The 21977-nt window shown below is 51.7% G+C and overlaps 1 protein-coding gene and 1 long non-coding RNA gene across 7 annotated transcripts in view; one reads left to right on the plus strand and one right to left on the minus strand.

Annotated features, from left to right (window-relative positions):
- Positions 1-20855, minus strand: part of GPR45 (G protein-coupled receptor 45) — a 31973-nt gene extending 11118 nt beyond the window's left edge. Inside the window, exons 1-2 of one of the 4 annotated variants that reach the window (XM_032474343.1) lie at positions 19038-19052; positions 16657-16871 (exon numbers count right to left, since the gene is read on the minus strand). The gene's annotated coding sequence lies outside the window, so the exon portion shown is untranslated. Of the gene's footprint in view, positions 1-9567; positions 11840-12121; positions 12383-16656; positions 16872-19037; positions 19053-20609 lie in introns of those variants that run through there. The other 3 variants (XR_004317752.1, XM_032474344.1, XM_032474342.1) reach the window with 3 other exon arrangements.
- On the plus strand, positions 12449-16769 carry LOC116661788. Of its 3 annotated transcripts, none has more exons than XR_004317753.1 (4): positions 12449-12753; positions 12913-13078; positions 15751-15918; positions 16633-16769. It is a non-coding gene; the product is annotated as an uncharacterized LOC116661788 (long non-coding RNA). The 3 variants fall into 3 exon arrangements; XR_004317755.1 differs by having other exon boundaries at positions 12449-12745; XR_004317754.1 differs by lacking the exons at positions 12449-12753; positions 12913-13078 and adding an exon at positions 13091-14688 and having other exon boundaries at positions 15155-15918.
- Positions 20856-21977: the final 1122 nt, after the last annotated feature.

The following is a 21977-nucleotide window of genomic DNA, read 5'->3' on the forward strand; positions in this document are numbered from 1 at the left end:
GCTGCTCAACTCGCACAGAGTACACGCAGGGATGCTGGCGCGCCCTGGGCCGGCCTTCTGAACTTCCCGCAAGCTGGACTTTGGGACTCTTCTTAGGAGTGGAGGAGATGCAGGCCTGCAGGGGCAGCTCTTGGGTTAAATGTTGACTCTGCTGTTCAGTGAGCCCCTGGCCCCGGGTTTCCTCTTCTGAAAACTGTGCAGGTTCCTCTCTAACTTGGCTGGGACCAGCACAGCCCCTGCCACGGGCACCGGGCACAGCTCCCTCTGCGTCCGTCTGCTTCCCTGTGACGCCCGACAGCAGGGCCATGTCAGGCAGCAAATCAACCCTGCAGATGGACGTCCGCTGGCTCGCAAAGACGTTCATGAGACACCAGGGGAAAACGAAGGTGAGGGAAGAGCTTACGGAATTTGACCCTCACTAAAAAATGCACATGTTAAAAATGAATGTGGACACGAATGAACTTACTTACAAACCAGAAACAGACTCACAGACACAGAAAACAAACTTGTGGTTACCAGGGGAAACGAGGGTGGGAAGGGATAAATTGGGAGTTTGAGATTTGCAGATACTAACTACTATATATAAAATAGATGAACAGTAAGGTCCTACTGTATAGCACAGGGAACTATGTTTAATATCCTATAATAAACCATAATGAAAAAGATAGGAAAAAGAATATATATATGTATGTATAATTGAATCACTTGCTGTACATCTGAAACTAACACAACGCTGTAAATCAACTAGACTTTAAAAAAAAAAAAAGGATTCTCCGATGCGCTGGGCAGGGATGGAAAATGGACAATGAGATGGAAGGAAGGGGAGGGGACAGGCAGAATCTGCTATTTCCGGCCATTTCTTTGGCAGCAAGAAAATCCTTTGCTGAATCAAGGGGCTAGAATTTAATACAATTCCTTATCAAGAAAGGCGACTTACTAATTTAAACCTAAGGCCAAACTATTTCAATACCAGCTGCTCCGAGTTCTAATAATTCCCAACATACTTTGATTGCGCAGGATTTTAATAACATCAAACATGTCTTCTCCGGCATGAGGAACACATTTAGTTCAAACACAGCCACGATGGAAAACATGTGAAGCACCCAGTCAAGCCACAGGGGCGACCGGCCCGCAGGTCAGCGATTTCCATGTGGGTTTCCCCCCAGATCAGCCAGGAGAGCTTCGTTGGCCATAATGGAGACTCGGTTCAGGTTTCTTGAGATCGTGTTTAACAATGCACTCAAAGACACAAGCCTGTTCTGTGTTAACCTCGCTGAGTAGCATTATCCAAAGGTCTGGAGTGTGCACAAAACGATGCCTTGGTTCTTTGTTGGAGACAAAGATGGTACAAGAGCAGGGGCGGTGGGTGTCCCGGGCTCTGACTTCGCTGTTCTCACACATTCTCCCTAAGAGGTCACTTCTTTTCCAAGATTTCAAACACCCCCAAGATGCTGCTCAGACCCAATTCCACAAGCCAAACCCAGCTCCCTTTCTTGAATTCCGAAGTCCACGGACATCAGCTCTTGGTTAGTTTCCACCCAACATGCCCGAATCGAAACTCAGCATCTCCACCCCAGTGAGACCCTCCCCCATTGCCCCATCTCAACAACCGGTCTCACTGCCCCCCTAGTTTCTGAAGCAGCATGCTGGGGTCATCCTTGACCTCTCCCTCCCCTCGCTCCATGCCTCCAGTCTATCCTGTCTTAAGAATCTCCAAAATCAACCCACTTCTCTCTGGTGACTGTTGCATCACACCCCTGTGTGTGTCCTGAGTTGTAAGATGCATTCCTTACTGCGCACTGTTGTGAAGACACGGTTGAAAAATGCTGATGGACAAGACCATTCGTGAGCCAGGCCCTGGCTGACCCCCAGGCCCCTCCTCCTCCCCCCTTGCAAGTTTCTCTAGTCACCTGCAGCATCTCCAGCACCCATCTGCCTGCTACCTCCGGCCCTTTGCACATGCTTGCCCCGCCCAGTCTTGCATGCCTCATCCTCACTCTTCAGATCTCAGCTGAACTGTCCCTTCCTCATGGAAGCCTTCCTTGACCCCTAGGCAGGGATAGGCCCACCTGCCTTATGTCCCCAAATCGCCCTGTCTGAGCCCTTGTGGCACACATCACAGGGTAGTATGGTGCAGTGGTTTGTGTCTGCTGTCCCGCTGCTGGCTCCACTGGGGAGGGGATTACATCTGTCATTTTCCCTCTGAATCCCTGGCATGTAGCGGAGTGTCCGACCTAGAGCGGGCGCTCAGGGGCCGCGTGCTGAGTGAGTGCACGAGCTCATTCATCAGCTCAAGGCTGCTGAATCAAGGGCTGCTTGAGCCCCTCTGCTGCACAAGACCCTGCAGTCATACGGAGACAAACAAGGAAACATCGCTGCCTGGAATTCAGAGGTGATATTCCCTGACTTCCGCAGCGGGCCTGCTGCTCCCCTGAGGATGGGCAAGTTCAGGACCAGAGCATCCCATGGGATGAGGAAGAGGATGGAGGAAGATTCTTTTGTGCCCAAAATAAATCAAGCAAACCCTTCCCCAGCTCGCACGCTGGACTTCAGCGTGTGACTTCCAGCACGGAAATCTTATGTTTCACATAAAATTGTTATATGAAAATTACATTTATATTTACATTCCATATAAAATTTCATATGGAATAGATATGAAGCCCGTAGTTTACTCAGAACTTTGATATTTGGGGGCAATGACTAGGTGTCATTGCTTATGCCCAAGCTGGACACGGGGACTTTGCCAAGTCCCCACTGCGTCCACCTGGGGGAGAAGGAACACATGATACGTGCCAGCCATTCACACCTCATCGCTTCATTCATTCACATTCACTCCGGATTAATCCTGTCTGAAATAAAATGATGTTGGGCAGACAGGGGAGGAACCCGGGGTCAACCCCTGAGACCAGGGCGGAGGGAGAGGATGAGGTGGGCAGGAGAGATGTCCTCCTGCACCTGCTGGGTCCCACCCTTGCCCCGACCCTGCCTGCCTGAGTCGCCACAGTCAGGGCTCCGAGTCTTCCAGAATCACGTTTATTTACCTACAAAGAGAGGCGGTAACGTCTTCGCCTGAGCTTGTTGGAAGGATGAAGACAAACAGAACTTCGAGGTCAACTCCGCGGGTTCCGGATGCAGGAGCTGCAGTGAGGAGGCTACTGAGGGGACACCCTGAGTGGCCATGAGGGCGGGAGGTGGGGTCACTAAAATAGGGGGTCCTCCCACCCCAGGAGCCTTCACCTGGGGACCCCAGTGGGGGTGGGCAGCCAGGACAGGGGAGCCTCACAAACCCGGGGCTGACAGGGGGTTACCAGGGACGCTAGACACCCAGGCCCAGGGGGCTAACAGGACTTGTTAACGTCATGAAGCCACGAGATGCACTTCCTGCCCTGGCTTCATTGTCTTTTTCCCTTCTGTACCTGTGAGCCTCTGTGTCCAGCAGACGTCCCCCCGCCCCCGGCAATACAGTGCCTTCCTTGGTGACCATGTCAGTTTGAGGAACCACTTAAAGGAGGGAGCGACTCCTGCCTGGCTGCTCCCTCTCTGCCTCCGAGTCCCGCTTGTCTGAGTGAATGTGCCGGGAGCACCCCAGGCCTGGGGGGTCCCCGTCTCCCAGGAAGGAAACGAGGCCCCTGGACCCAGGGAAATCCAACACCCCCTCTCTGTTCAGAGTCACGGTGACCAGTGGAGGCTGGAGAAAGCTAATACAGACCACGCGAGGGAGGCTGTGTGTCCTCAGGAGTTTAATAGGGAACATGCACGAGACAGCCGTTGGGCTTTGAAAGAAAGGTGGTTTGTTTTCCTTGAAGAAAGCTGGAGGGCAGATTCTCAGGGAGTTTCTCAAAGACATTTGTGAAAGTGAGGAAAATGAGGGCCCCATCTGGCCTTCCTTCCCACTTTGGGGTGAAGGTGGGTCAGACCATCCTGGGGCGGGGGGGGCAGGTCTTCCTTCCGATTCACCGATGCAGGTGTGAGGGTGGATTTTGTGTCAACCTGGTGTTGACCACACCCCCCCGATGTTGGTCGAACATTGTTCTAGATGTCTGTGAAGGTTTTTGTTTTTTTTTTTCAATTTTAGTTTTTATTGAAGTGTAGTTGATTTACAAGGTTAGTTTCAGGCGTACAGCAGTGATTCAATTATACACATACGTACATACATACGTGTGTATATATATGTATTTTTCAGATTCTTTTCCATTATAGCTCCCTGTGCTGTATAGTAGGTCCTTGTTGTTTACCTATTTTATATACAGTAGTGTGTGTCTGTTAGCATTAGTAGGAATAATAATAATAGTAATAATAATAATAATATAAAAACAACAAGAATAACTAGAACCCAAAGACCTAAACATAAGACCATAAACCATTCAACTCCTAAAAGGAAGCAGAGAAGGAAGGGTTCCCGACCGTGAGCCAGGCAGTGACTTGCTGGCTATGACACCCGAAGCACAGGCAACGGACATTCGTGCAGCGAAGGAAACAGTCGACGGAGTGACAAGGCAGCCTACGCGATGGGGGAAAATACTTGCAAATCAAACATCTGGTAAGCAGTTAGTATCCAAATACACAAGGACTTTTACAGCTCAGCAGCACCACCAACAAAAACCAGACTGAAAACGGGCAAAGGTCTTGAAGAGACACTTCTCCAAAGAAGACATATAAACGGCCAAGGAGCACACGAAAGGGCGGTCCACACCACTCACCATCAGGGAAATGCAAATCAGAACCACAGTGAGGCATCACCTCATACCCATTAGAATGGCTGTTATCAACAATAAACCAAAGAAAACGAAATAGAAAAGGCCCAGCTTTGGTGAGGATGTGGAGAAACCGGAACTGCGCTGTCGGCGGGATGTGGAATGGTCTCCACGGACAGGAGCACGGAGGCTCCTCAAAAAATTAAAAATACAATTACCGTATGATCCAGCAAGCCTCCTCCTAGGTGTGTACCCACAAGAAATTGAAAGCGAGATCTTGAAGAGATATTTGCACACCCATGTTTATTGCAATATTATTTACAATTGTCAAAAGATAGATGCCACCCAAATGTCTATCGACAAGTGAATGAATAAAGAAAATACGGTATAAACAGACAACGGAATGTAATCAAGCCTTAAAAAAAAAAAGGAAATCCTGACTGACAGGCTACAACATGGATGAACCTCGAGGACATTATGCTCAGTGACGTAAACCAGTCACAACAAGACAAATGCTACCCATTTACATCAAGTAACTCAAATAATCAAACTCAAGGGAACAGGAAGCAGCCCGGGGGGGGCCACGGCTGTGGAGGTGGGGGGTGGGGAGCGGTTTGGTGGGCATGGACCCACGATTCTGCCGGGTGAAGATGGTTCTGGAGACGCGCTGCACAAAGTGTGAGTGTATTTGACACAGTTGGACCATGCACTTTAAAATGCGACTTGATAAATTCTGTGTTCTATGTTTTTTACCACCATTAAAATTAAAACAAAAAAATTTAAACCAAAAAAAAGAAAAGAAAAAAACCCCAAAAGCCTACTATCATTTATGGATCGCTGCGCCAGGCGCTGGGCTAAGCTCCTGACAGCTATTCTTTCATGTGATCTGCCCAGCAAGTCCGGCTGAGATGGGGACAGTGAGTTAACATGTTTTGCAAAGGAAGTAACTAAAGCGGGGTCGCAGGCTTAGAGGGCGGAGCATCGTGCCCTAAGTGGCCCAGCGAGCGAGCGACACAGCGGGGGTGAGGTCTCCCTCCAGGCCCATTCCTGTCACCTCCCCATCGCCTTGCGGGGTGGTGGGGGAAGCTGGGCTGGGGTGACATTCTCCCACCTGCAGGGGGGCTCAGGCCTCGGGCACGGCCGGCAGGTGAGCCGGGTGCTGGGAAGGGGCCGGCTGCAAGACTGGTAGTTTGGTACGAGGGCTGAGGGACGGTTCTGTGGATGGAGGTGGGGGCGTGGTATGTTTCTAAGTCAATGCAAAACGTTTGGGAGAAGTTTGTGGGTCCTGAGGGGCCCAGTTTCCAGAAACAACAAACCAGACGTCGCTTCCCTCGGCCCCATCATCTGAGCGGCCAGTATTGAATCACTAAGAGCAGGGAGGGGAACGCAGCGTTCAAGTCGGGAAACTAAGTCTAGAGCGTGTGCTGGGGGTGTGCCAACCTCACTGAGGCTCCTGGCAAGTCGGGACTCGTCGAGGGGCCGTGGCTGGGAAGGGAAGCCCTGGGACCAGCCCGAGAGTCTGGGATGCGGGGCTCTCACTGCAATTCCTGACCCAGACTCCAGGCGCCCGACCACCTCTTCCCCGTCCACTCAGCTGCCGTCTCTCCTAGAACCAAGTCTGGTCATTTCCTCGCCATCCCTGAGCTGCGTGTCTTGCTTCTTACTTAATGTTAGCAGAAGTGATGGACGAGGGCCTCCCTGGGCAGGCCCCGAGCCCACAGTGCTCACTGTGTCTGTTCCCCATGGCTGACCCGTCCGCAGTCCCGAGGCCACCCCTCCCCGTGACAGGACATCATCCAGCAAATCTCCTTTCTGTCTCTTGCACTTCCCTTCACTCCAGCAAAACTGTGGGGGTTGGTGGGGGTTGGTCAGTGACCTCCACAGAGAGGAGTTCCTGACATCACACCTGAGGGGACTGATTTTAACAGTCCCTAATTCAGCATCCGCGCAGGGGGGCGGGGCCTGGTTCCAGGACACATGACCCAGTCCGGGCCAACGTGATGCAAGGAGAGTTGCTCGTGGGAAAGACCTGTGCTCCCGTCTAAACGAAGGGAGGGACCCAGCCATTCTGTCTTGAGACGGCACAGGACTGAACAACCAGACGGGCCCCTCGGAGCAGAGGGACCACTTGTCCAGCCCGACTGTCTCTACTGCTAAAGCCGCCTTTGGCTCCGTTTCCTCTTCCTTGAAGCCAAGCGTGTAGCAACAGGCAGGCCCACAAAGCAAGAGCTCTTGGTGGTGCTGTCACGGACGTCACCGCCTGCGGGGCCGCTGGTTTCTCCAGCCCGACATCCTTGTTTAACATATGAGGACCTGCGGTCCAGGAGTGGAATGCCCTGCCCGAGTGCCTTGCTGGTTAGCAGAAGAGCTACTTTGATGGTTTACGGTGCAGGGACCGCCCACATCCAATCTTGCAGCCCATCCAGTAAGCTCTGTGCTTCAGCCAAGCCAGCACACCCCAAAGGACAGGAAGTCCTCCTGGTTTGTGCCTGTCTGAACCCACCCTTCCTCCCGGCTCCCTTGGTGCCCTCGCTCCACCCGGTCTTAGAGGTCAGCATGCAAATAAATTAATTCTCCCTGGGGCGGTGGGGACTTCTGAGTTACCACTGATGCTTCAGAAGAGGCAAGTGCAAAGCTCAGGATAAAAGGAGTAACTTTCCTGAAGCAGGATTTCAGGGCATTTGTTCAAACCCCACAACATCAGGTCCTGCTGACTCTGCCTTTGACCTGCCAAGGGCAGCTTCCCCAGCCAGTTCACTTTCTTCCTGGACGTAGAGAAGGCAGGACCATCCTGTGCCTTCCGAGCACAGACTTGGCCGCTGTTACCACAAAGTGCTAAGAGGAGCCCCAGAGATTCAGCCGCCTGGCCGTCTGCTCACACTGGCCACTCAGAGCGGAAACAGTGCTTGGATACGCCAGGACCTGGGCCAGTGTTCTCATAAACCAGCCCATTTGCTCCTGTACTACATGGAAGAAACTCAGACAATCAATGCTTCTTGTAAGGAAGGCTCAGGTTTCCTAAGGAAACAAGGTGAGAGTCATCCTGGGACAACCAGGAGACAGACTCCAGCCTGGAAACGGGTACCAGGCTCAGAATGACACAGATGTGCACCCTTTCCCCCCAGCGTGTTGAACATAAACACAGTCACAGCCAGAGCTGTCCACCTGCTGCTCTGTTCTCCTTCCAGGGGACACTGATGCCACTGGTGGCAAGAGCATGAGCCTGTCCCCTCCCCTAGCTCCTGTGACTCTGTCCTCTGCTCCTCAATCCCAGAAAGCCCACACGGAGGGACTGGGGCCAGGGGCTTCCTCCTTTCTACTCTGTCCAGTAACCACCCAACAAAACACGCACCGCCCCCCACCAACCCAGAGAAACCGAGGAAGATAATCAATGCTTGCCCTTGTTTGAAACCATTAAACTTGAAAGATGGGATATACAAACAGACAGAATTCTGTTCCCCAAACGCTGCCACCACCAACGGGTTTCCAACCAGGAAACAGAGCTGCACCCTTGGCAGCAATCAGCCCAGAACAGTCAGGACTTGGTCAGTAACTGCCAGTTTCCCTATTTTTTGCCTCTGCTTCCAACTCAGGACCAACTAACAGATCCCCCAACCAGTCACATAATAAGATGCACTGCTTGGAGCTGGCCTACCTCCAGCATCGCTAGGCCAAGTACCTCCCATCAGAACAGACCTGGAGCCTTCCTTTCCTTCACTATAAATTTTTGCCACTCCCCTGCCTGCCTCTGAGTCTCTGCCAGACACAAAGTGATGGTGGCTGTACTATTAGTAATTTTAAACAATCTAATGATAACAAGATAAAACATTGTTACGTAAGTGGCATGAAAATTTACAAAATACCGTGGGAGAACTCTTAATGTTCCAAAAAAAAAAAAACCAAAAAAACCATGCTCCCCTACCACTGGGAGCTACCCCGACCTCAACAAGATGGACGTGGAGGTGGACATTCTGCCTGTGGCAGGAGCACGTGCCACTCTAGTGAAAGCAGGGCCATCCTGGGTGGTCACCGGGGCCACCTGGCAGGAGGCAGTCGGGCAGCTGGAAATATTTGCTGCAGAAGCAGGTTCATGCCGTCACCTCCACGGAGACACTGACGCCACTGGGAGGCAAATTTCTCACCAAAGATAACGTTCTCTGTGTCTTTTTCACTCCCCTTCATCCCTGCCCAGCTCTGAAATGCAGCCGGGGCTCCAACGTCTTGCTTAACAGAGACACTCAAAGTCAGACTCACAAGATGGGATGAGAGGCTGTTGGAACGGCAGCTGAGATCAGGGGTGGGACACGGGAAGACCCTTTCTGCGGGCATCTGTGCCATCAGGCTGGTGCGGGCAGTGGGCACCACCAGCGGCCCCACTGACATGATGGACCATGGCTGTGTGCGTCTCTGAAGCACTTTCCCAGCAGAAAGTCTCCGTCGAAGCTCTATTCAAACATCCCCACAAGTGGGGTGACCAGTGAGCAGTAGGGTAGGGACCAGCATCTCCACTGACGACGAGGACAGTGAAGCCCAGGGCGGCTGGCACACAGTCAGCGAGAGAAGAGAAAAAACTAGACTGATGTGCGCTGAGTTTACTGAAGGACCACTGTGTTCCGGACCCCTGACAGTGCCGCACCGCCTTGGTTTCCTTGTCTGTAAAATGGGGCTGACAGTGGGGCCTTCTGGCAGCAGAGATTATGACTCGCTGAGGGCTCAGGTGACGATTAGTATGTTTTAGCAATAAGGTATTTTTAAAATAGAAGTATACATATTGTCTCTTTAGACATAACGCTAGTGCACACTGAATTGACTATAGTATCGTGTAACTATAACTGTTATATGCACTGGAAAACCAAAAAATTCATGTGACCCATTTTATTGCAATATTTGCTTTATTGTGGTGGTCTGGACCCCAAGCCGCGGTATCTTGGAGGTGGGCTTGTATCTAAATCAGCTTCTTCTCATTTCAAAATCGACCACAGATTTTCCATGATGATAGCAAAACACAGTAATGTGCTCTATCTAATTCTCCCTGTTAGATGAAATAAAATACTTGGCAGCCTGACAACAGAAACCCCAGGAAAAGACCGAGTCAGTAAGGTCCCCTTCCTCAGAAGCGCATTAGAAGTACAGTGATCAGGGTCGTGTTGTTGGATCACCTTAGATGAAAAGGGTGCACATCCAATTACTTCACGTGATAACAAGTTCAAATCATTAGAAATCTGTCCCTGATAAGAGTCTTTGAACTTTCTGGAAAAGCTAATATAAGCATCTCGGTGTTTTCTCAGGCTGCCATTCAGAGTTGAGACTGACTTCCACCCATGATTGCACTCCGGTATTTTAATTCCTCAATTTCAGAGTCCAGGGCAGTGAACCAGTTATCAGTGAGGTAGGTGGCCTTACATATAAATGGAAGTGTTTCAAAAGAGATAAAAACCAAACCCTTCAAATCAGAGAGGACAGAGGGAAACAAAATATGAAACTGTTACCAGTTCATATACAAAAGGAAAAAACTGGAACATGCAAAAGAAAATAAAATATTTAAAATTTCTAAATAAAAAAAAAAACTTTAACATGCCTATTACAATTTTTAAAATTTGCCGAGACTGTAGCTCCAGTGAAATTACATTCACCTGGTCTCCTAGTCGCCAATGACTGACTTCCTTCCCAATTAGTGCTGTGGTTCTCAAACTTTAGGGAGTATCTGTGTCGCCTGGACGGATGGGTCCCCGTCAGAAGTTCAGACTCGGAGTCAGTTTCAGATTCAGGAGGCCTGGAGTGGAGCACAAGAACCTGCATTTCTAAATCCCCAGGTGCTGCTGCTGGTCTGGGGACCCCACTCTGAGAAACACCACCAGAGACCATCACTAGTCCTCACCTTACCTAACTTCTCATCTCCATGACACTGGGGACCACTGCCTAGACCTCTGAACATGCACTTCTCTTGCTTCCTCTGCTGCGTCTCCTCTTCTCCATTCTAGCATCCTGATGTTCCTCGAGAGGTTTTATCCTCAGCGTCTGCACTTTCACTGAAATCGTACCAGGCGACCTCCCTCACTCTGACGCCTTCAGTCACCACGTACACCTGGGCGGCCCCAGGCTGCAGCTCCACCTGATAAAATGTGGGCTTCACAAGGGCCTGGTTCAGCGTCTTGGCCACAGTAGCACCCCAGGTGGCCAGAGCACGCCTGGCATATAGAATGTGCTGGATAAATATTGGTTACAACTTCCTGGTAGATAGTTCTATCCAAATGTCTCCCAAGCTAACTGGCAAACTGAAATTAACAACAAAATATATGTAAAAAATGATTTTATAAACTAGATTTCCCCCTCCTATTTCCATTGGTACCAGCATCCACCCATTTTGTCAGATCTAAGAAACCTAAGGGTCTTAGGTGTTTGAGGAGTCTTAAACTCCGGGAATGAGAGCAGCTGCTCGGGGGTCCGCAGTATGCTAGCCATGATCACTTCCTTCTTCCGGAACTGGAGGGACAGGACACGGCGAACCAAACCACTGCCCTGGTCAATTGCCCTGCAATCCTGACTTGGGGACAACAGAATTTTCCAAGCATGTCAAGAAATTTAGAATTATCTAGTTGCCTATCTTGGGTGAGAACACAAAAAGTGGACATCCAAGGTTCATTTCTAACCAGTAGGCAAAGATGCAGGGGACCCAGGCGCCTGTTTCCTGGAAGTTACTTTACATAAGGGGAAGGTCCCCTGTGCTGCTCACTTTGGGCTTCCTAGCCGTCCTAACTGAAAGCATCCCTGCCACGTTGGTCTGACTGTGCCCCTTTTCCTGATGGGAAAACGGAGGTCGCTAACTGGCAACGGACAGACGACTGAACGTCCCCTGCAGACGCGTTTATTCCTAATTTGAGGTAATCCACCGCTTTTTCAAAGTATTACCCATGAAAAGGAAATGATCTGATAAAGTTGGCGTTACACAGAGAAACGAGGAGGTGAGGATGGAGCGAGCTGGGCTGGGCGACGGTCAGCGATGGGGATGGGGTTGGTGTTGGTGATGGTGATGGTGAAGGAGATGGTGGTGGTGGTGGTGGTGGTGGTGACGCTGACGCTGGCCAGCTCCTCTCCTGTTTCTTCACCACTGCCTGTCCTCTGCCTCCTGCGTCCCCGCGTGGCCTCTGCCCGGAGAAACAGCCGACAGGATTTGCACCCAAGTCGCACGTCCGCGGGCGCTAGGTTGCGGCGCCCAGCGAAGCGGCACCGCGACTCCGAGCGCGGCGGCTCCGCGTCCCCCGCGCCCCCTCCGGGCCCCGCGCTCCTCTCGGCGCCCCCCGCGCGCCGCGCACAACCGCGCCCCGGAGGACTGGGCCGGCCCGCATGGCCCGCATGCCCCGCAGGGAACGCCCGCGACCCCGGCCCGCTCCCCGCCGAGCCCCACCGCCCGGCCGCCGGTCACTTACACCTGCGATGGGCCCGCCGCCCCGCGGCCCGAGACAAAGACTGCGCGGCCGCTGCGCCGCCGGCTGCTCCTGGAGCGGCGGCTGCGGGGACCCGGAGGAGGATGGGGCGGAGGAGACGGGGGAGGGGGAGGGGGCCGCGGGGGAGGGGCCGCCGCGCCGCCGGCCACCCAGCTGGGGCCGCCCAGACCCGAGCCCTCCTCCCGGACGCCGTTCTACCGAGTGCTCGGCCGAAAACCTCCCCCCAGGGACCAGGGTACCGCCCCTCGGAGGGCGGAGTGAGAGGAAGAGGAAGGGAAGGAGGGAGACTGCGTGCGTGTGTGTGTTCCTCCTTCCTAATCACGATCCTCTCCATCCACCCCCGCGTCTCCAGCGAGCTGCGGAAAATGCCAGACTGTCTCCCCTGGGCAACCCTGGAGGCGCTCCCACCCACCACCTTTGCAGCGCGCGCCTCTCCCTCTGACTGGCCATTTCACTGAGAGCAAAACTGAGGCCGGGAAGGTTAAATGCGCGAAGACGCAGGGCGGGGGAGAGGCTCGCTGTGGGCAGAAGGCCAGGGGCGCGAGGGCGGGATCCACCTTTTACATGTGTTCCTTCCCAAAGCCCGGCACCTGGAGACCCCGCAAGGTTGGAAGGTGGGGACTGGGTACTCACTCCTCCTGCGCCCGCAGGGAGAGGGGCAGGCGTCCCTTTTTGGGAAAAGTAACACTTGCACTTGGCTCAGTTATTTGCCTCTTGCTATGAATAGTAACTTTGATTTATTTCTATTTTTAAAACTTTTTTTTTTATCATAGAGTGTTAAAAAGCAAAAGAAAACAGTACTGGAGCGCACAGGTACCCAGTGCCAGCCTGAAAGACGGTCAGCATTTTCTCCTCTTTTCACCTGCCCCCCCCCCCCGCTGCCCGAGGCTAAGGACTTTCAGAAACAAGATCACAATATCATTATCACGTGTTACAAAGGTAAGAATAATTCCTCAGTATCATTGACTATGATTTATTAACAGCTGATGGTTGTGATCTGCCAGGTCTGTTCAGTGCTTTCCCCACGCGGCTCAGCCTGGCGGGCCCTGACTTCTGCTAAAGCTGGTGGCACAGCAGGCGAGCCCACGTTGCTGGCCTGCAGTAGCTGACGGAGCAGGAATTACAGAGCCCTGACCCCCCCCACCCCTGCCCCCAGCAAGGCTTAGACTCTCCTTCCTGTGTCCTGACCTTTTGAAAATTCTGATTGAAGGCTACCTTTCCAGAAAAATGCACACACAGAATTTTAATTTAAATTCCAGGAGGTCCAACCCCATCTTCAGAGTCTGTCTGAACCCAGGGGCAGGTTGCCAAGTGCAGAGCTGCGTGGAGGTGGCCCTCGAAGCCACTTGGAGACCGTGACAGGGTCCTGAGGATTTTGGGAGACTGGGGTCCTCTCATTTGCTCAGAGTTCTAGGCCCCAAGCCCAGCAGGAGAGTCGGGCTAGAGTGTGGGACCTTTCTCCCCTGGGAGGAGGCGTGGTATTTAAGTCCCCTGCAAGCCTGGGATGGAAATGGATTCTCAGCTGTACCTCTGAGGAGCATCCTTCCAGGGTGAAGAGCCCTGAGCCGTGCCGAGGGCACCGGGACACAGCTTACCTGAACCCCCCACGGCAGAGAGGAGGTGAGCCCCGTGGTCCCCAGCTTAGGGAGCACTGTCCAGGGGTAGAGACCGCCAGGTTGCAGGCTCTGACTCAGACAGCCTGGCTTTGAATCCTCCACGTCTTGCTAGCCTGATGACCTTGGGCCACGTGCTTGACAGCTCTGTGCCTGTCTCCTCATCGGGAAAGGATGGGGCTGTCATTTGATGCTGTCTGGTTGGGCTGCCGGGCACGCCGATGCCTGCATTCTGACTGCTTGTACCCTCTGAGTGGGAGAAACACAGTGGTCTAAATCCAGAAGGACCACGGCTCCAAAAAATTTGTAGCCTGAATCAAAGCCAAGAGGAAGGGTCCATGCCTGCTCAGTGCTGCGCAGATGTAGCCTACACATACGACAAGCGCAAAGTGCATCTTCTCTCTTCGACAGAGGCCGGGGTGGGGAGGGGGTGCAGGTGCCTGCCTGCAGGCTCCAGTGGAGTCCCTCCCTAAGTGCCATGGGCGTCCGCCTGGACACAGCTCCAGGAAATGATCTTCGAGATGCTGAAAGGATGTGTTCATTCTCTACTACCCGCCCCAGCCAAACTGGTCCCCGTTAATGGACCATGACATTCCCTCTCCTGTCTCTCCCACCCTCACCTCCTCTGTGAGGTGGCCTGATAGCCTCTGGCAGAGGGCGGTGTCCCCAGTCTGAGCTCCTGGGGACGGGCCTGCATCAGTGACTAGAGCTGTGGGTCGCCGTGCGTGAGAGATGTCAGCCCGTCTGGACCACACTGAGAGTGGGGATTGTAATCAGTGGTCTCAGCGTTCCCCAGAAGTCTGTCCACCTCCCCATCAGCACTGGTGCTCGGAGTGCTTCCTCTGATATGCATGCAGATCACAGGCCATCCTCCCAAGATGCTTCGGCCCTGGCCAGGACCATCAAGTCCTGCAGGCAGCCCAGCCTCTAGCCCAGGTGACTCAAACCTGCTCACCGTCCGGCCCTTCCCTGGGCGGGGGCGTCCCGCTCTCCCTGGCGGGGACTCTCTGCTCCCAACGCTTCATCTCCTGGTTGCTCGGTATTCCCACCCCTGAAGCAGGGTTGCTTCCCCTGTGTGGCGCTAGGTGTCAGTGACTTTTGGGGGGGGGCAAGGAAGAGCTAATTAGGTTTATTTATTTGTTTTTTAAAATGGAGGCGCTGGGGACTGAACCCAGGACCTGGAGCATGCTAAGCACGAGCTTTGCCACTGAGCTGCACCCTCCCCCCTCAGTGACCTTTTTCTGAAGAGCACCCACCTCTCTTTTTCCCTCTGTGCCTCCCCCGTCCTCACTCCCCTCCCCTCCCTCACCACTCTCTGTTGTCCTTTCCTATCTCATAACGTGCCTCATGCTGACTTTTAAAACCGTTGATGTTCTTTGCCTATATCACTTCCGGACGACAGAGGCGAACGAACTCAAGACTAAAGCTCTGGTAGAATGTGATGGACAAAGACAGACGGCGTCCAGCTCTACTGGGGGAACCGCCCAGTGACGGTCTTCACGCAGAATGAGGACCTTTCAGGGATGCTCAGGCCTTACGTGTCTCATTGGGAATAAATTTAGTGGAGAGCCCCAAGTTGGAGATAAAACACCACAGAGAGCATTACTGGCACCTGTCTATTCTTTGTGGACAAGCTGACCCTCTGTGCCAGCTCGAAGAAAGAACTATAAAGATGACAAAGGACTTCAGGCATGGTGCAGAAATGAGCTCGGCTTAGTGAGATGGAAGACCATAGTGACGTGTAAGGACAGCTCTCGGTGACAAGTGGGTTCCACAGCCATAAGGATCAACTTACAGAAGGTCAACAGACGGGGGATGTATCTTATCTGGGCGTCTGGCTGTTGTGAAACACTGAACTTAGTGATGCTGAAGATAAGCTTAGTTAGATAAAGGACATGCAGTCCAAGATGGAGAGAAAATACTTGAAAATAAGCCTGATGCTGGCACTAAATTAAGGCAGTAAATGTACCTGTGGTTTCCGCCCTCTGACTGTCACAGAGACCACTGGACCACCATGATGAACAGCAGGTTACTGACCACAAGGGCTCAGCGCATCACAAGGAGCCGTGATGCTGACTCTCCCGCTTCAAGGGACACCCAGCTGTCCCGACAAGGAAGCTTTCAAACCCTCGCTGGAAACTAAGAAAACGGAGCTGATCACATGGGGTGAGGTGTGGTCCACGTCCCCTCCCATTAAATCTGGGTGGGCTTGGGGCTGTTTTGGCCAATCAGAAATGGCGGAAGTGTCCATCTGTGCTCTTCTGGGACTGGATCTTAAGAGGCATGCAGCTTCCCTCGAGGTGGTTTGGAGTGCCCAGCCCCCCAGGGCTCCCTCTTGGGATAAGCCCACTCAGAGCCCAGCCACCAGGCTGGGAGAGGTCCCAGCCACACAGAGGGGTCGCAGAGAGGTGCCCGGGTCAACAGTCCTAGCCCTTGAGCCCCCTCAGCCCAGGTACCAGTCCTGTGAATGGAGACACCGCCCAGCGATCCCAGAACCCAGCCTTCCAGTTCCCTCCAGATTTCCATCCCAGACCTCAGACCTCGTGAAGAAGAGATTAGTTATCCTCTCCGGCTTCTGCCCAAACTCCTGACCCAAAGAATCTGAACATAACGGAATCTTGTTTACTGCCACTAAGTCTGGTCGTTGTCGTACAGCGACAGGTTGCAGGACTATCAAACAATACGCCAGATGCACTGAGCTAGGGTCTGTCTCCATAAAGCTCACAGTTGTAGCAGGAGCTGGGGGTGTAAGAGGAACAGGAAGGCTGGGGCTCCCTGAATCCTGTGCCCTTCCTGGCTGTGTGGCCCTGGGGACAGACCATCTCTGTGCTCCGCATGCGTGTCCATAAAACAAAGGTAACAATGTTATCTGCTTCACAGGTGGGGTGTGAAGGGAGAACGCACCTGAAGCACGTGCAGCAAGGTCAACACTCCATGAGTCATGCTGTCTCGCCCGGGGCAGGAGACCACGCCTCTGAACCTGGCCGTGGCCTCAGGGGACCTCTGTGTCCAGGAGAGCAGGCTCCTCGAGTGGATTTGACTAACAAGCTCTCTGGTTTTATAACGAATTCACCACGGCTTCCTTTAGATCAGTTTTACAATCTCTTTTGGCCTATGACCTATGGTAAAAAAAACACAAACCATTTCCTACTGTGAACAAGACACGCCGGCATCCACCTCTATGAAACCACATTAACACGTCTGTGAGACCAGACTTGCCCTTGTTCTGTGCGAGACACTGATGCATTCTATTCTGTCCTATTAGTTTTTCAGAATCCACTAAATTGATCTCACAACCTGCTAAACGGTTGACATTTACAATTTGAATAGCAGCGCCTTAAATAATAATTTTTATATGGTTTCCTTGTCCTAAACCTTTTGCTGTTTTTCCCTTTGCTCATCTAACTCATTCTCCGCTTTCTGGACATGGCCCCCGTCCAGGGCGCCCACCCACTGTGTCTCCATCCTGATTGGCTGTTCTGAGTTCTGGTGGAGCCGGGGGTCTGTCGGGCGTGGTGACCCTGGACCTCGTGCTGCATGCGGTCCCTCAGGTGCTGGCGCCCGCTGGCGCGTCGTGGGTGCAGGCAAGGACTTTTAAATTGGTCTTAGAACAGCGATATTGATTTTATTTTTCTGCTCGTGTTTCCTGTATGCTAAGCACGGAGCCGGTTCTCAGATGATGTAGAATTCAATGTCATTGATGGTGACACAGTGTGTGTCAGAGAGGAGAGATCTGGCCAGCATCCCTTCCTCGGGTGTCCTGAACCGACAGAGATGCAGAGCACGAGGGCGCCAGGGCTCTGGCCAGGTTAGCGGACCTTCCTGGGGCTGCCCCTTCCTCCTCCTCTGCCCAGTCCTTTCCCCTCCCTGCACACGTCTTTGAGTGAGTCACCTTCAGCTGCCACGACATTGTGCCCCGGTCGGGGGGCTTGAACCACGGAAGTGCATTTCCTCCCAGTCCTGCAGGCTGGACGTCCAAGATCAAGGTGTCGGCAGGGCTGGTTTCTTACCAAGCGGCATCTCTTGCCGAGAGTAAGCTCTGTTAGGAAACCTACTAAACACTCTGAGCTGTGAAGCAGATAGACGGCTTTACTTTGCTAAGGTTCCCTTAGACGGCTTGTTTGTTTACACATGTACTACCTGCGTGAGTGGCCCTGTGGGGACCCGGGCAGTGACCTGTGGTTCCACCTGTGTTACCCTGTACCAAAGTCCTTAATGAGAAATCGCCCCCACAACTCTGTTCTCCACATGTCCCAAAAAGACTGTTTCCACCAGGAGAGAAAACAAGGCCTCTCTCCTTGGCTCAGAGATGCCCGTCTTCCTCCTGTGTCTCCATGTCATCTTCTCTCTGAGTCTGCCTCTTAATCTCCTTTCCTTACAAGGACCCTGAGTTGTGTCAGACTAGGTTCCACCCTAATAGCTTCATTTGAACCTAGTCACCTCTGTAAAGCCCTGTCTCCAAATGAAGTCACATTCCGAGGTGTTAGGAGCTAGGGCTTCAACCTGCACATATTGGGGGGCATGATTCAGCAATCTCTAGTGAACACCTCGCACCCCAATTCCCATCTCAGCATCTGCTTCTGGGAGACCCAGGCTGGCGCCCACGGCAACACCCTAAGCCCCGATTCCCAGTGTTGACAGCCTCAGCCCAACGAGTCCGATGGGTCTTCCCTTCGGTCCACCAGCCTCGTTTAACACACCAGCCACACCCCTGCATGTGCCCCTCCACTTTTGTGTAAAAGCCACGAACTCCTGGAGCCAACCCAGAGCCACTTGTCACAGCGGGACTGTTGCGCGTGCATCTGTGTTACCCGATGTGCCCACGAGGGCAGACTGGTTATAATTCAGTAATTGTCCTGGGCAGACTCCAGGGTGGCCCCCAGGACCCCCGCCTCCTGGGGTAGCATCTGGTGCCCTGAGTGTGGCTGGAACCCAAGCCAACAACCGGAGGCAGGTTGGCCAGGAGGGAAAGACCCAACGGGCATCCTTCAGACCCGTGCAAAGCGCTCATCCCCAGGGTGAAGCTCCCTTCCCAGATCTCAGCAGCACAGACCCTCGCTCTAAGGTGAAGAGCAGTTTGGGAGCACAGAGCACCCAGGGTGCCCAGGGAGGGGGCAGTGCTGGCTTCCCTTGCTTTGGGGAAGAGGGTGAGAAGTGGGTGGGCTCAGGGGGGCTGTCTGTGTGCAGTCTGGAGTCCTTCTTCCGGTCCCCCAGGGCCGGATGTCGGCTAAGGAGCGTGGTCTGGAACCCGGGAGCAGCCTACGCTCTCCCAGTTAGATACTTACCCTGGGACTTGTTTATTTTGTCTGAATTGAATCCCCAGAGTATTAAACGTCCACATAATCAAATGTAAGTACAAGCCCACATTTGAAAGTCAAGTATAAAGGACTTCTGAATTGGTATCATTTTGCGTTATCCAGCCTTCTGCTTTCGTCCCTGGGGATGAATAATAAGTGTTGTCAGAGACCAAAATAATTTTCTGGGCAAACTGGGATAAATGCGTTAAAATGAAGGGAAAAAAAAAAATCCTCTGAAGATGAAAAGGTTTTCACCCATGGCTGAGCCGGGAAAGATGGTAATCTGCCCGTTACTTTCGATTTCCATCATGCGGCCTTTTGTTATCATGGTAATAATCTGGCAGCACAGGACATCGCGGAGGGAGGGGACCAGAACCACGTCTGCCAGGGAGCCCGCCCGGCGCTCAGGGCTCGGACCTCGAAAACATTCGCCTCTCATTAGCTGTCCTCCAGGACCTTGTCAGTTTCTTTTATGAAAATCAAATTTCTTTTGATAACTTAATTAATATTTTCAGAGGAAGCCTGAGAAAGCCACCCACTTAAGACCCCAAGTGAGCTGGATGTTAATTCAAATGAGGGAGATTCTGCAGTTCGCTTCCATTTTCCATTATTAGAAAAGAGTAGACAATTTCATAGCTCGAGGAATTTTTGAAGCCTTCTAAATTGAGGAGAGAGAAATTATTAGGAAGCTGTTTCTCTGCTGACAACTTGGTATTTCTCATCTTGGCTTATCTAAGACGACTTCTCCATATCCTCAAAAATGCTGTTCTGGATAACATTTATGTAAGAATTAGTTCTGTTTTAAGTTACATTCGTGTCTCCCCTTGTCAAATATAATAGGCACTTTGGTTAGAGAAATGGAATGAGTGGATGGAAACAGCATTTCTAAATGGGCCACTTGGATTTCTGCTGCTTCTCTGAAAACAGACGGTGGTGCACTTTTTATTGTGAGACAGAACATCCGTACATAAGTGCGAGTGTGAAGGATAATCCTAGACTGAACTCTGGGCGTAACCACTTCTGAGACCGAGAAAGAGGGCACTGCCAGTACCCCAAGCCCAGCCATGCTGGCGCCCCGACCCGCAGCCCCGACTTCAGCCTCCTCGGCTTGCTTTTCTTTCTACGTGTACCACAGACCCCCAAATTCAGACAAGCTTCTCTCTCCCCCTAGATTTTTTTTTATTCATTATTTTATAGTCATGATTCTTCTGGGTGCTCAGAACGTCCTGACTGGACCAGAGGAAGCTCATCATTGTAAACTGACTATCCTTCAACATCCTTGGACAGCCACCTTCAGTCTTTAAAAATCAAAGTTCGCTGCAATATTATTTACAGAAAACAAAGTGCCCTGTGGTAACGGTTTTGACAGTTTTGACAAAGGCTCACACCTGTGTGACCACCACCAGCCACACAGACGCTCTATCATCAGGTGAAGCTTCCTCCTGCCTTTTCAGGCGGCTCTGCACCCTTGCGACCCCGGAGAGCAGTTTCACTTTCTCAGACTTCACATGAATGCAGTCAGACGGCATGTGTTCTTGCATATGGCATTTTTTCACTCACGTAATGTGTCTGAGGCTTATCCGTGATGCTGGGCGCGTCCGTGGAGGATCCCCTGTTATTTCTGGGTAGTGCTGCCGGCTCCCCACAACTCCTGTCTAATCTTACATTCCTCAGCAAACACTGTTGTGACGTCTGTTATCAAAAGAAGAAACTTTTATTTTTAATTGAAGTATAGTTGATTTATAATGTTGTGTTAGTTTCAGGTGTACAGCAATGGGATTCAGTTATACATAAATATATACACATACAGTCTTTTTCCGATTCTTTTCCATTATAGGTTACTACAAGACACTGAATATAGTTCCCTGTGCTGTAGAGTAGGACCATGCTGTTTAATTGTTTTATGTACAGTAATGTGTGTATGTTAATCCCCAAATCCTAGTATTTTTGACAAGGTACCAAAGCAATTTATGGAGGAAGACAGTCTTTCTGATAAATGATGCCGGAAAATCTGGACACCGACAGGCAAAACAATGACCCTCGACTCAACACTTGACCTTATACAATGAAAATTTCAAATTGAATCAGATTATTTAAAAAAAAGTATATGTAAAAATGTAAAATTATAAAACATTTAGGGAAAAAAGAAGGTCTCTGGGATCTAAGGTTGGGAGAAGTGTTCTTAGACTTGACGCTAAGAGCTGGGTCCATCAAAGGAAAACAACCTCGTCAAAACGGACGACCTCTGCTCAGTGAAAGATCCTCTTAAGAGGATGAAAAGACGAGACACTGAGTGCGAGAAAATGTGAACAAAGCACACATCTGATAAAGGACTTGCACCTGGGACAAAGAACTCTTAACACTCAGCAGTGAGGAGCGAACAATCCAACTAGAAAATGGGCAAAGAGACGCTGGAATGGAGACAGGACGTGCCTTCACGGAGAAGGGTACACAGCCAGCAAACAAGCACATGGAAGGATGTCACCGTCGTCTGCCGTCAGGGACACGCAAATCAAAGCCACTGAGAGGACGCTGCACACCCTGAGAACGGCTGAAATAAAAAACGGTGACACCACCAAATGCCAGTGAGGATGCAGAGAAATACACCCTCACCCACGGCTGGAGGGAACATAAAATGGTCCAGCCGCCCTGGCAAACCAAGCAGGCAACGACCTCAGAACTTGTCCAGAGACATGAAGACTTGGGTTCACACAAAAACAAGTACACAGTTTCTCAGAGCTGTTGGATTTGATCTCAAACTGGAGAAAAGATGTTTTAAGTCAGAGAAACAATGAAAGATTAGCTATATTCATCAGTGCTTACCAGAATAACCCCCCTCCTGCCACGTAACAAAATAAAGTCGCCTTAAAAATGCCTTTGATGACATTCGTTCCTGCTTTGTAGTGGATGCAAATCAGTGGGTAATCA

The sequence above is a fragment of the Camelus ferus genome, chromosome 36 (genome assembly GCF_009834535.1).
Source record: "Camelus ferus isolate YT-003-E chromosome 36, BCGSAC_Cfer_1.0, whole genome shotgun sequence".
In the NCBI taxonomy this organism is placed as follows: domain Eukaryota; kingdom Metazoa; phylum Chordata; class Mammalia; order Artiodactyla; family Camelidae; genus Camelus; species Camelus ferus.